At 32.3% G+C, this 11563-nt stretch overlaps 1 long non-coding RNA gene and 1 pseudogene across 1 annotated transcript; one reads left to right on the top strand and one right to left on the bottom strand.

The window, feature by feature from the left end:
* Nucleotides 1-3364: 3364 nt before the first annotated feature.
* On the top strand, nucleotides 3365-4999 carry LOC111636638 (annotated as a pseudogene).
* Nucleotides 5000-8482: 3483 nt separating this feature from the next.
* LOC111636633 lies at nucleotides 8483-10674 on the bottom strand. Its single transcript, XR_002758558.1, has 3 exons — nucleotides 10337-10674; nucleotides 8880-9004; nucleotides 8483-8812 (listed from the first exon to the last, which is right to left on the bottom strand). It is a non-coding gene; the product is annotated as an uncharacterized LOC111636633 (long non-coding RNA).
* Nucleotides 10675-11563: the final 889 nt, after the last annotated feature.

The following is an 11563-nucleotide window of genomic DNA, read 5'->3' as shown; positions in this document are numbered from 1 at the left end:
TCGTCCGCCTTTCTCCGATCTCTCGATTTGATCCTGTTGCCGTTTCCGAATCTGACAAGCCGACTAATTCCCTTCGACGACGAAAAAGAGACTAAGACGTTCCCACCTCGTTGCTACCTCTACGACGTTCGATCATCGACACGGCAGTCAAACCGCCGCGGCGGCTTGACTGCCGTGAAATACCTTGAACGGCGCGCCGTTCAAGGTATTTCATCTCGCGTGTACTATTGTAAGCTCTCTCACTCGGCAGGAATCCGTTAACCTCAGATGACGTTATATAGCTATAGACAATTTAACTCGCTATTAAAAAGTTCAAAGGAACTTTCTGTTACCTTGTATATATGTATAAATATTTATATAAATAAACAGATATTTTCCGTTCTAATTAAGTAGTAGTGAGCACTTCTTCCGATCCGCCGTCTCTCAAAATTCCTCTATCCGGAATCCCGTTCTTACGCACACGTGATCATTCCCGCAAACTCCAAAGTTGCAGTTTCCGTGTCTATCCTGAAGACAGAGTGGTGTCAGCCCTGACCAGGCAATAAAGAGGTGCCGACCCTCTAGTCACGACAGATCACACCGCCAAAATTTTTGATGTTTCCGGGAAAGTTCATCAACTCGTTGCTGGTTTATTTACTTATGATATAAACTCTGATTACGACTCACAAACACATATGTACAATACACACACACCTTTTTATCGAATCTTGAAAAACATGAAAAAACTTTTCTTATAAGTATTGGCAAAATTGTTAACAAAATAATACACTAAATAAAATTCTTACAAAAAAATATATATTTTACATTCACTTAATTACCACGACAGGTAGCATACTGCATTTTCCGTATTCAATAGCCGAGTGGATAAAACCACCGAACACCGGTAGTTAGTTCGTGAGTTCGGGCATGGCCAACGGGCTGGTCACGTAGAGTTTTCCGGGTTTCTTTCACCTAAATAGCGTCCAACTTTTCATAAAAGTCTTTCCGAGATGAATCCCTTCTGGCAGATTACATACGTGTCGCGTTGCTGTAACCAGATTAACGAAACTAATTCTAACGAGTGAGTATTTATTGTGACATTTTTGCTGCAACTTTTCGTTACAATTTTCTCAATTCTTTTAGTGGTAGTCTTGCCTCTGTACGTCGTACTTTTCCTAATAAGGGTCGTGCCGGTTATCTATCTAACTCCGTTGAAAGAAAAATTTTGAATTGAAGTAACACGACTTCCATTCTAAACCAGAAGTTACACTGGGCCTTGTGACTCCGAAGTTTCCATATTTAATCTCGAATTTTATGTATTTTACTCCATTCTCGAGATTAAGCGAAAACAGACGGACGAATAGAAAACAGTGGAAATTTAAAGGCCAACAATTTTTATCATATTGGAGTCCTATTAATAAATTGTAATAACAACAATATAAATGGCTGTTTAAAAAATAAAAATATAGTACAGTGTATACATAAAACTCATGTAAAAGATATGTAGACGAAATTAAACTAATGTAAATTAAGAGATTTAGAGAACATACATATTATATAAAGAATGCCTTGCAAATCTAACGTGGTCACAACAGCACTATAACAATAATGGTTGTTAAATAAACAGAAATATCATGAATATTCTTTAAAAAAGTGAAATAATATAAAATCAATGCTATATGAACACGTTGAAATTATAAAAATGAAAGAATGTGAACGTATAAATATATCTATTAATACGTTGTGGTTTGGTACAAAATAGTCCTGTATATAATTATAACAACGAAATTGGATTTTAAAATTTTATATTGCTTATGAAAAATAATAAGTACGACAATATTAATCTATACAGTTTTATTACTGGTATTGCATCATACATCGTTTATAGATTATTATTCAATACTTTCAATTACAGAAATAATAAATATTAACCGATTCCGAATGGTCAATTGTGAAAACAACAATGAACACAGAAAAATTGAATTATTATAAAAGCGAAAGGAAAATATAAATGTACCGGTATTGTGTTCAATACGAAGTATACAATTCCGAAAAAACTTTTACTGAAAAATTCAGGCGCTGAAATAAAATGCTGCGTTGTTAACTTAAAGCAAATACTACGCCCTTATTCTAACGAATTTCGATGTGCAATAAGCGTATTTCATGTAAAGATGCGATGCCGTAATTCTGTCATTCTCTTCTTTATAATCCTATACCAATCAGTTTGAAAATCTCAATCGGAAAATCCGACATCCAAATGTTTTCTACAACCAAGAAACTTTCTTAAGCACTACAAATTCTTATTATATCGAAAGAAAATTGAATATCTCTTGTAATACATAGAATACTTAATAATGACAATAGTAATTTGATATGTTCTATTCAAAAGTATTATTTTTAAGAATTGGAGCACAAATTCTTTCCTTTTGAAAACGTCGAGTAGCTAAAACCGGTGTTCTGTGTTTCTGTAATCTGATACACCCGTGTCCAATTGTGAATTTTCTCTGCTAAACTCTTTATGGGATGTGTTCATTTTTTATTTAGGTGTGAGGAAATGATATACATGCCTAGTACAGTCAGGCACAACTAGACGATGCAATGATTCTAATTAAATTATACTAAATTATAACAAAAGTTTTGATATAAAACATAACGGCGTAATGATCAGTAGTAAAAACATAGCACGGTAATGTGATTTTGTGCACAAAGTGTGAATTTTTGGTACAATTACCCATAAAAGTGTAATAGTACAGATAAATGAGTTTACGGATTTAAACCCGACAACGTATATAGCGTGGTAATGTAGAAAAAAACTGCGATATTACATTAAGACCTAGAAACATATTAAAGTAGGATACAGAAATAAGTCAATTATAGTAAGAAATGAAATTATTGAAAAAAATAAAAGTGTAAGTACTGCTATAAAAAGTATCTGAATATCATCAGACATATTTTTTCCTCCTTCGTATCGACTGTTATTTCTAGAAAAATACAGTTTCTTTCTTTTAATAAAACTGAATTGAAATACTACAAAAATATAAAAATTTAATTATAATAAATTTTATGAGCATCTCATTGTTTAGGATAGGAATGAGCAACACGCGGCCCATTAAACATGTTTATGCGGCCCGCCAAGCATTTTTTTAAATTGAATTTATTTTATCGACTTTCTCCCATCAATATATTGTTATAAAATTAATTATAATAAAATGGTAGTACATACTAAACCGAAACAATTTTTTGTGACGAGTTACTCACTTGTCGGCGACTTGTTCAAACATGCAATACGAACGCGTCTGTGCTTTTTTGTGTTTGCTTCTGTCACACAATCAGTCAGACTGGTAAGCGTTAACTAGCAATTTTAGCAATTCTTGTGTTTCTTGAAAGGCGTGAGTGCAATATTATTGTCAAAAAGGTAATATTAGAGTTTTTTTTATTCAAAATTAAGTTTTCCTACAAATTTTTTTAGCTTTTAAATTTTTAATCCATAATAGCATGTCGGAAAAGCAAACAAAAAAAACGGAAGGTTGCGGATGAGCACAGGCATTTCCAAGAAAAGTGGAAATTTGATCATTTTTTCACTTTCGTCGAAGATAAAGCTATATGCTTAATATGCTCAGAGACTGTGTCGACATTAAAAGAATATAACATAAAAAGGCATTACGATACAAAACATGAACAACAATATAAAAACTTAACACGACAACTCCGGATAGATAAGTTTAATCAAATGGAGAAAAACTTGGGAAAACAACAGGCTATTTTTAAAAATCAAGCCATTTTATCAAATACGGCAGTAAAGGCTAGTTTTGTTGTCAGTCAAATACTGGCAAAAAAAACTGAAACCCTTTGCGGATGGAGAGATGATAAAAGAATGTCTGACTGCTGTTGCAGAAATAGCATGTCCTGAAAAAATAAATATTATTTCAAACATTAGTTTATCAAGATTCACCATTGCAAGGAGAATTGAAGACTTGTCCGAGAACATAGCAACAACGCTTCGTGAACGCATTGCAAAATTCGAATACTGTTCTTTGGCACTTGAGAGTTGCGATATTAGCGATACAGCACAACTGGCTATATTTTTACGTGGTATTGACACCAAATTTAATATTACCGAAGAATTGTGTTCACTAATTCCAATGCAAGGGACTACAACCGGCAAAAACCTGTACGATGAACTAAAGTCTGTGTTAGAAAATTTTTCAATTTCATCAGAAAAGATTATTGGTATATCGACAGATGGAGCACGAGCAATGTCAGGCATGGAGGTAGAAGTATCGGGAAGGCTATTTCAAGACATTAAGAAGGTCACAGGAAGGAAAATATTCGTTAACCACTGCATAATTCACCAGGAAAATTTGTGTGCGAAAAGATTGAGTTTGCCAAATGTCACAGTACCAATAATTAAACTAATGAATTTTATAAAGTCGCGCGCGTTAAATCACCGTGAATTTAAAGAATTCCTAAAAGATTTGGAACTGAATATGGCGACGTGGTTTTTAATATCGAAGTACGTTGGCTTAGTACAGGTGCAATGCTAAAAAGAGTATACAACTTAAAAAGCGAAATACAATTGTTCTTGGATGTGAAGGGATATACCTTTCCTCATTTTGGTAATAAAGAATGGATGTGCAATTTTGGGTTTCTTATCGACATGACTCAGCATCTCAATAATCTTAATGTGGAACTTCAAGGCAAAGAACAGTCTATTCACAATTTGTATGATAAAATTCAGGACTTTGAGCGCAAATTAAAATTGTGGAAACAGCATATTTTGCAGAATAATGTGTCTCACTTTCCACATTTAGAAAAAGAAAACGTTACTACTTCTCAAAAATACGCACAATATATAGACATTTTAATCAACGAATTTCAATTACGATTCCAAATGTTCAAAGCTGAGAAGACAGCGGTTTCCATGAAAATATTTTCCTCGCCATTTAATATCGATGTGGATACAGTTCCCGAAGACTTTCAAATGGATGTGATTGACATGCAGAATAATACCGATTTATAAAATGTATTTTTTTCAAGTAAACATCGAAAATTTTTATAAATCTTATGTGAGCCCTGAGAAATTTCCGCTTTTGACGAAAAATGNTGTACAGTAATTTACCTGATAAGACAGACCTCAGAAAAATACTTTATGAGAGCTTTTATACTTTTATAAAGCTGTCTATAATGAAAATTAATTAACTAAGGATTTTTTTTTGCCCTGCCAGGGTGTGGCCGAGTTATCCGGAGTGCCGGGTTATCGAGTGCCGAGTTTTCGAGACTCTACTGTAAGTGTTACTTTATGTGCGGCCCTCCAAAAAATTTTAGAATTTAAATTGGCCCGTTGATTAAAAAGGTTGCTCACCCCTGGTTTAGGAATACTCGGTTCCATCTGACACAAACGAAATTGTCTGTAACTTCTAGAATAGAAAGTATTATGTTAGCCAATATAATTACCTCTGTGACCGTAGGGTCGGCACCTCTTTGGCGCCCTGTCAGGATGACACCACCGAGTCTCTAGGGGACTCGGAAATCGCGACGTTAAGTCTAAAGATTCGCGAGCGGTAGCGTGTGAGCGCTTGGATTCGGAGTAGAGGTGAGGAGAGAGACGAGGAAGTAACTTACTCGGACTCCATAGTAACAAATAAATAACAATTTTAATTAAATCGAACTAAATACTATACAGAGATACTAAATACTATCGGGCATATCATCGTTCTTAACTATACTAGGCCGTTGAGAGAGAGAGAGTTTACAAACGAATCGCGGGTTGATAAATACCTTGTCGATGGACAGTTCTTTACCGTTGAATCTTGAATCAGAATCTTGTCCGTTCACTGGTGTGGAGGCACGGAGGAGTGTAGAGGCTTAATCCAGCACGAATGTTTCTCTCGGGTTTAATCCTGGGTCACGGTTTTAATCCGGTGTCACGATTTTTATCCTGGAGGACGACTTTGTTGGGCGGACTTTGGATGACGACTGACCTCGGGGTCTTTTTTTCTTTTCTCTTTTTCATTCCTCTTGGGTTTTTTCCATGAGGTCAGGTGATGGCCTTTAACGGTCGCACGTCCAATATGTCTTCTCCATCAAAAGTTCCTGGTGACACATCCCTGACTAACTTGATCCGACTCAACAAGGAACAAACTCCGTGGGAAATAATTTTTATGGCTTTTAGCCTAACTCGATAAAACGCTCGAATTTAACCGATTAAATTTTCCAATAATTAAAATTTAAAATAACACTTTATTGTGGGTCTGTTCGTCCCTCACACCTCTATGGCAGATTGGTACAATGGATATAACTTTGACAGATATTTGGACTTTTCGCCAGCCTTCTTACAATCGCAATACATTTTAATTCCAAACATTTCTACCCTCTTCTTAGTAAATAGGTAAATTTTTTCTTATTGCCTATTTTTAAAATTAATCTCGAGTTGGCAAAAAATTTCGATTAATTAATGTAAAGTAGATCCAAACGTCTGTAACTAACTGCTTGATTTTATTATCGGGATGACAGATCAAACCTAGCATTACTATGGGAATGTATAAAATTTAATGACAAAATGTGACAGGTGTGATAGATAGTCAAAAAAGGACTTAAAATTAATGGCAACATATCTACGGGATCCCTACAACCAGGCAAGTAAGTGGGGCGGTCGAATAGTAAATAACCGGACCAGACATCCAGACAGACTGTTGAGAATTAACCTATATCAGTGAGCTTCGACAAATCACTCGAAATGCTAGTAACCTATAATCTTGTGTGTGTTTAGCTACTATAAAGTGAATTATAAACGATAGAATAATAATATATGTTTAACACGACATCTCTCGCTTTGTTCGTCTGATATTTCGTTTTTTTTTTTTGCACAACACATCGTTACTTTTAACCACTTGTCTTACAAGATCAAAACTAAAAAGTGAATATTGACACGTAAGTACACTGTCATGCTAAAAATAATATGTAAGTTTTTGTCAATAATTAATAGAGTTTCAGATAATCCTAAAATCATTAAAATTTTTCAATTTAAAAAAAAAAAACTGTTTTCTACCGTGGATATATCATGGGAATTTTGTTGCAGTTTAAGAAAAACTGTGATAATAAGTTAAATCATCATTGGCTTCTGTAAACAGTCCACATCTACTATTCATTCTTACACTCAACTTCTATGAAACAAAATTTCTGTCTAGTGTACTTAGTCTGTGGAAAATTTTATCTTTAAAACTTAAATAAATGTTCACACATTAAGCCACAAAGCCACGTCAAGGCGACACCCATTTTGTGGTAGTTTTTTAGTTTCCAGAAACTGACCCTGATTGCTTGACAGAGTAACAATCAGAGAATAAAACTGGATATTCGTTGCTATTCAATTTCTTCAGTAAACTAAGATTATTTCCTAAACAAATCAATGTTCTTATCGAAATTATCAATACAAATTTGTCATTTATAATTAAATATAGCAACGAATATAGAATTACTTCCAAAACATAAATAATTCATAATAACATATTTGTATATTAAAATTTACTACTATACAATAAATACTATATACCTTTCATATATAGATATATTTAATTTAAAATTATATCCATATAACTAAATAAATGTTATAAAAAAATTTAAGCTATCGTAAGAAAACAGGAAGTAAACTATCGCAAATCACCAGTAAAAACACGTCACCTGAAAATGAAGCTTTGACCTGAGAAACCACACTTTCACTTATGAACAATGGGTTTCATGCTTATTTTAGTGGCGGCATGATCTCGCCACTTTGCGTTATCGTCCTAGGACTCTTGTGACATTTTGTAGAGACAGCGAGGCCATTCGCCATCCCACCACGTGCTGAAAATCATAGTCCCACCGTTACTTGAAAATAAGAATCTTACTTGACTATTCAAATTAAACGATTTGCTATGATTATATTAATACCTAATTAAAGATTGTTAATGGTTAAAGTGAAAGTATTTGTTATCCGAAAAAATGGTTTTTATTCTATTCAGATTAAACAGCATCTAGAAAAGACTTTTCAACTGGGTTATAAAAAAGTCCTGTAAATTTATTCTCTGTTTAGAAAATGTAAGAATGTAATATTAATTAATATTTATTTATAAATATAGTAAACTATTTGTTTTAATCTAATTTTTTTTGTTTTCGAAAAAGGATGAGTGTTACATTTGCTTGACTAATGTTTAATGTTAGTTTTTTCATTTTCCAGTACTTGCAATTATGTTGACCTATCCAATTGAGCTTTTAATAAGCTTGAAGAACTCTGAATTCACCTGTAAAATCTATTGTCTTTCACTACATGAATATATACAGGTAAATGATATTACATTATTTAATTTTATCATTTTTAATATTATTAATTTGTATTATTTTTTGTTAGAATTTTTCTTTCTGAATGTATAATAATAATAAACATTATATAAAAATGATTTTAAACATTTGCTGATCAAAATTATTTGTATTACACGTGTTCTGCTTTGTATGAAAGAAACGAATAATAATTTTACTTGAGATTAATACTTGTAATTGAGCATTTGGTAGAGTCTTTAGTGAAAATATCTTTTACAAAGTGTAATTATATACTTAGACGTCTAACATAAATATAATGTTTCTCAGTAGCACGTTATACCTTCAAGGGTTCCAAACAAATTGAATTAGGGGGCCAAAGTATACTGTTTACTTCACATATTTTTTCGGAGTAATGTTTTTGTAGAAATACTTTGTAGGAAGAGATTGGTTTGGGGTTTCTTGTTGCTGGGGCTCCAGGCAATCGCCTTGTTTTTGGTCACAGGATAACTCTCCAGTAATATTAATATCATAATAAAATATTCTGTTTAAATAAAGCAACTGTTAAGGTATATTCTGAACTTACGAAATACTTTCAATGAATTTCTAACCATTGCCTTATTTGAAATTCAAACATTTCTTCTTGTTTGATGCAGGATAATTTTGCAAAATGTTAATTTATGTTCTAGAAAATGCCAAGGAAACGATTATATATAACTGCTAAATTCTTGTATTTCTGAAATATAAAGTTTATAATATAATTGTTAAAAATTATTAATTTAAAAAACTAAAGTCGTGTTAAAAGTTAAGATATTTAGCAGAAATGTTTAATCATAATTAAATAATTAATTAAATGGAATTAATTTATTTCAATGATGTATTGCTAAATTGCAGCTATGATTCTGACTAGAAATGTTCAAATCTTCTCAGAATGATAAATATACTTAATATCTAGGCTCTAAGCATTAAAATATACTTTCATCTATGAAGACATAACCAATTAAAGAAGTTTGTGGATTACACTGTATGTAATTAAAAGTACATTACCAGAAAGTTGCGACGTACAAAGTGAGTCAGAATTACTGAAATGATTATAAATGTCTACCAGCCTTAAAAACCCGGTTAGTGTTTGTATACATATTGACTTAAATTAGTTATTAATGGTCGTCGAATTCCAAGAAAAGTAATCAAATTAAAAAAAATGGAAACGTCGTATTTCTATTAACAAAACGCGGTCGTCATTAGCATATTTGCATCTCTAGACACTATTAAATTTGTATTTTCAAGTTTAACATGACTTACATTCATAAAAACGTTAAGAAAATGTAGGTCTATATATTAGCATTGCGTAACTTGTAAAATATTACTTTTTTAAAATAGTTTAATTATATTACGTATACATTTCATCTTAATAATTAAATTTGTTTATTCATAAAATTAATTAATCAAATTAAGTATTCATTCTTTTCATCATTATTTATCTGAAATTTAAAATGTATAGATTCTTCCTTCGTATTACAAAATTTAACTACATTATTTACAGCCATTCAAATTAATGTAAATTCAACACGCCAGACATAAAATTAAACATTAGAAATTTGACATAAAAATTTAAAATTACTGTAATCGTTGATGGAAACTTTTATCAGATTGAAATTAAAATATAAGTTTTCTGATAATAAGTGAAATCTGATCGAGGAAATTAAAACAAAACGCGAATACTCCAATACTCTTTGTGAATACAAAGTTGCTCACAAATAACCGATAAAACCAATGACCACTGACTACTGAACACTGATAGTTGGACGTGGGTTCGCTCCTGACTAACAGAGTAACCGAATAAAATTTTTGGATTTCTTTAGCAAAAATACAGGTTAGTTTTTCGTAGAAAATCCTTTTTGGATGACCCCACGCTTCGAAGTTGCTCATCTGTTGCATTCTATTAATTTGATCACATAATCTGAAATTTTGGATCAACTTTTAAGAAGAGTTTGGTTTATTCTATCGATCTTAAAAATTTCAAGTTTTAAAGTAATTATTTTATGAAATATTATAAGAAATATCTCACTAATAGGTAGTTAAAGTTCGTCAGTAAGCTGCCTACGGTTTTGAGGAATTCGGAACGAAATTGGGCGAACATTCCAAGAACTTCTGGAGTAAGTCGATCTGTCTTGAATATGTCGGACCCCGTCTCTCACCATGCAGTCGAATTCCCGATAGATGCGGTTAAAAAGACCCTCTCGGAAGCCAAAGGACGATAAGAGCCAAATGAAAATATCAGTTGAATTTAAAAATTTACAGATTTTGCAAATAGAACAAATTAGTAAAAAATTTAGAACAAATTAGTAAAATATTTTTAAAACGTTTTACATTTTACTTCGTTGAGAAGCTTCTAAATTAACCATACACTTAAATATTTTGTTACGTAAAACAATATTTTGTCTATTGTTAACAATTTTTGTTACTGTAGAAGGATTTGACATTTACTGAAAAATAAATTATAGTTTCTGAAAACGTTACTTCAAAAATTCCAAATGACATTTCGAAAAATATTAAAAGTCATTCATTATAATAAATAAAAATTATTTAAAAAATCTTTTACAAAGTGCAAAATTTTTTAATCGTTAATAAACAGTGTAATAGCCTGGTGGTCAATTGATTAAAATGGTTGCTTACACCTCTGGACGACCCGGAATCGAGTCCGGAAAGGTCGCAAAACTCCAGGAATTCATCGGGGGTGGTCCATCTGAATATGTCGGGCCATTTCTAAAAGAAACCCTCTCAGTACCTAAACAGCAGAACAATTTAATATGCAGGTGTATTTTTTATCTTGAGACAATGAAATATCTTAATTGGATCTTATTATTTTGGAAAAAGGTATAGGACAAAAGTTGTAGGGTGTCGAGGGGTCAATCAATTGGTGACCTGAGACGTGACCTTGACCTTCAAGGTCATCTAGAGGTATGGTCTGTTTTTTTCAATGGAAACACATATTTTTGACCCCGGAAATGTAAAGTGCAGAAAATTTTACATTCAGATATACCCTTGATTTTAAGGTCTAGGTCAAAGGTCAAGATTATTTTAAGGTTAAAATTAAAAACTTATTTTAATACTTATTTCTGGGGTCAAAAATATGTGTTCTCATTGAAAAAACAGACTTCACCTCCAAATAACCTTGAAGGTCGAGGTCAAGGTGACGTTTCAGGTGACCAATTGATTGACCCCTCGAAATCTTACAACTTTTGTCCTGTATTTTTTCCAAAATATGTTCAAAACTTTGTAGAAAAGCAAATCT

This window comes from Centruroides sculpturatus, unplaced genomic scaffold (genome assembly GCF_000671375.1).
Source record: "Centruroides sculpturatus isolate CEXI.00-Female unplaced genomic scaffold, Cexi_2.0 scaffold685, whole genome shotgun sequence".
NCBI classification, from domain to species: Eukaryota; Metazoa; Arthropoda; class Arachnida; order Scorpiones; family Buthidae; genus Centruroides; species Centruroides sculpturatus.
This window is presented reverse-complemented; position numbering and strand designations above follow the sequence as displayed.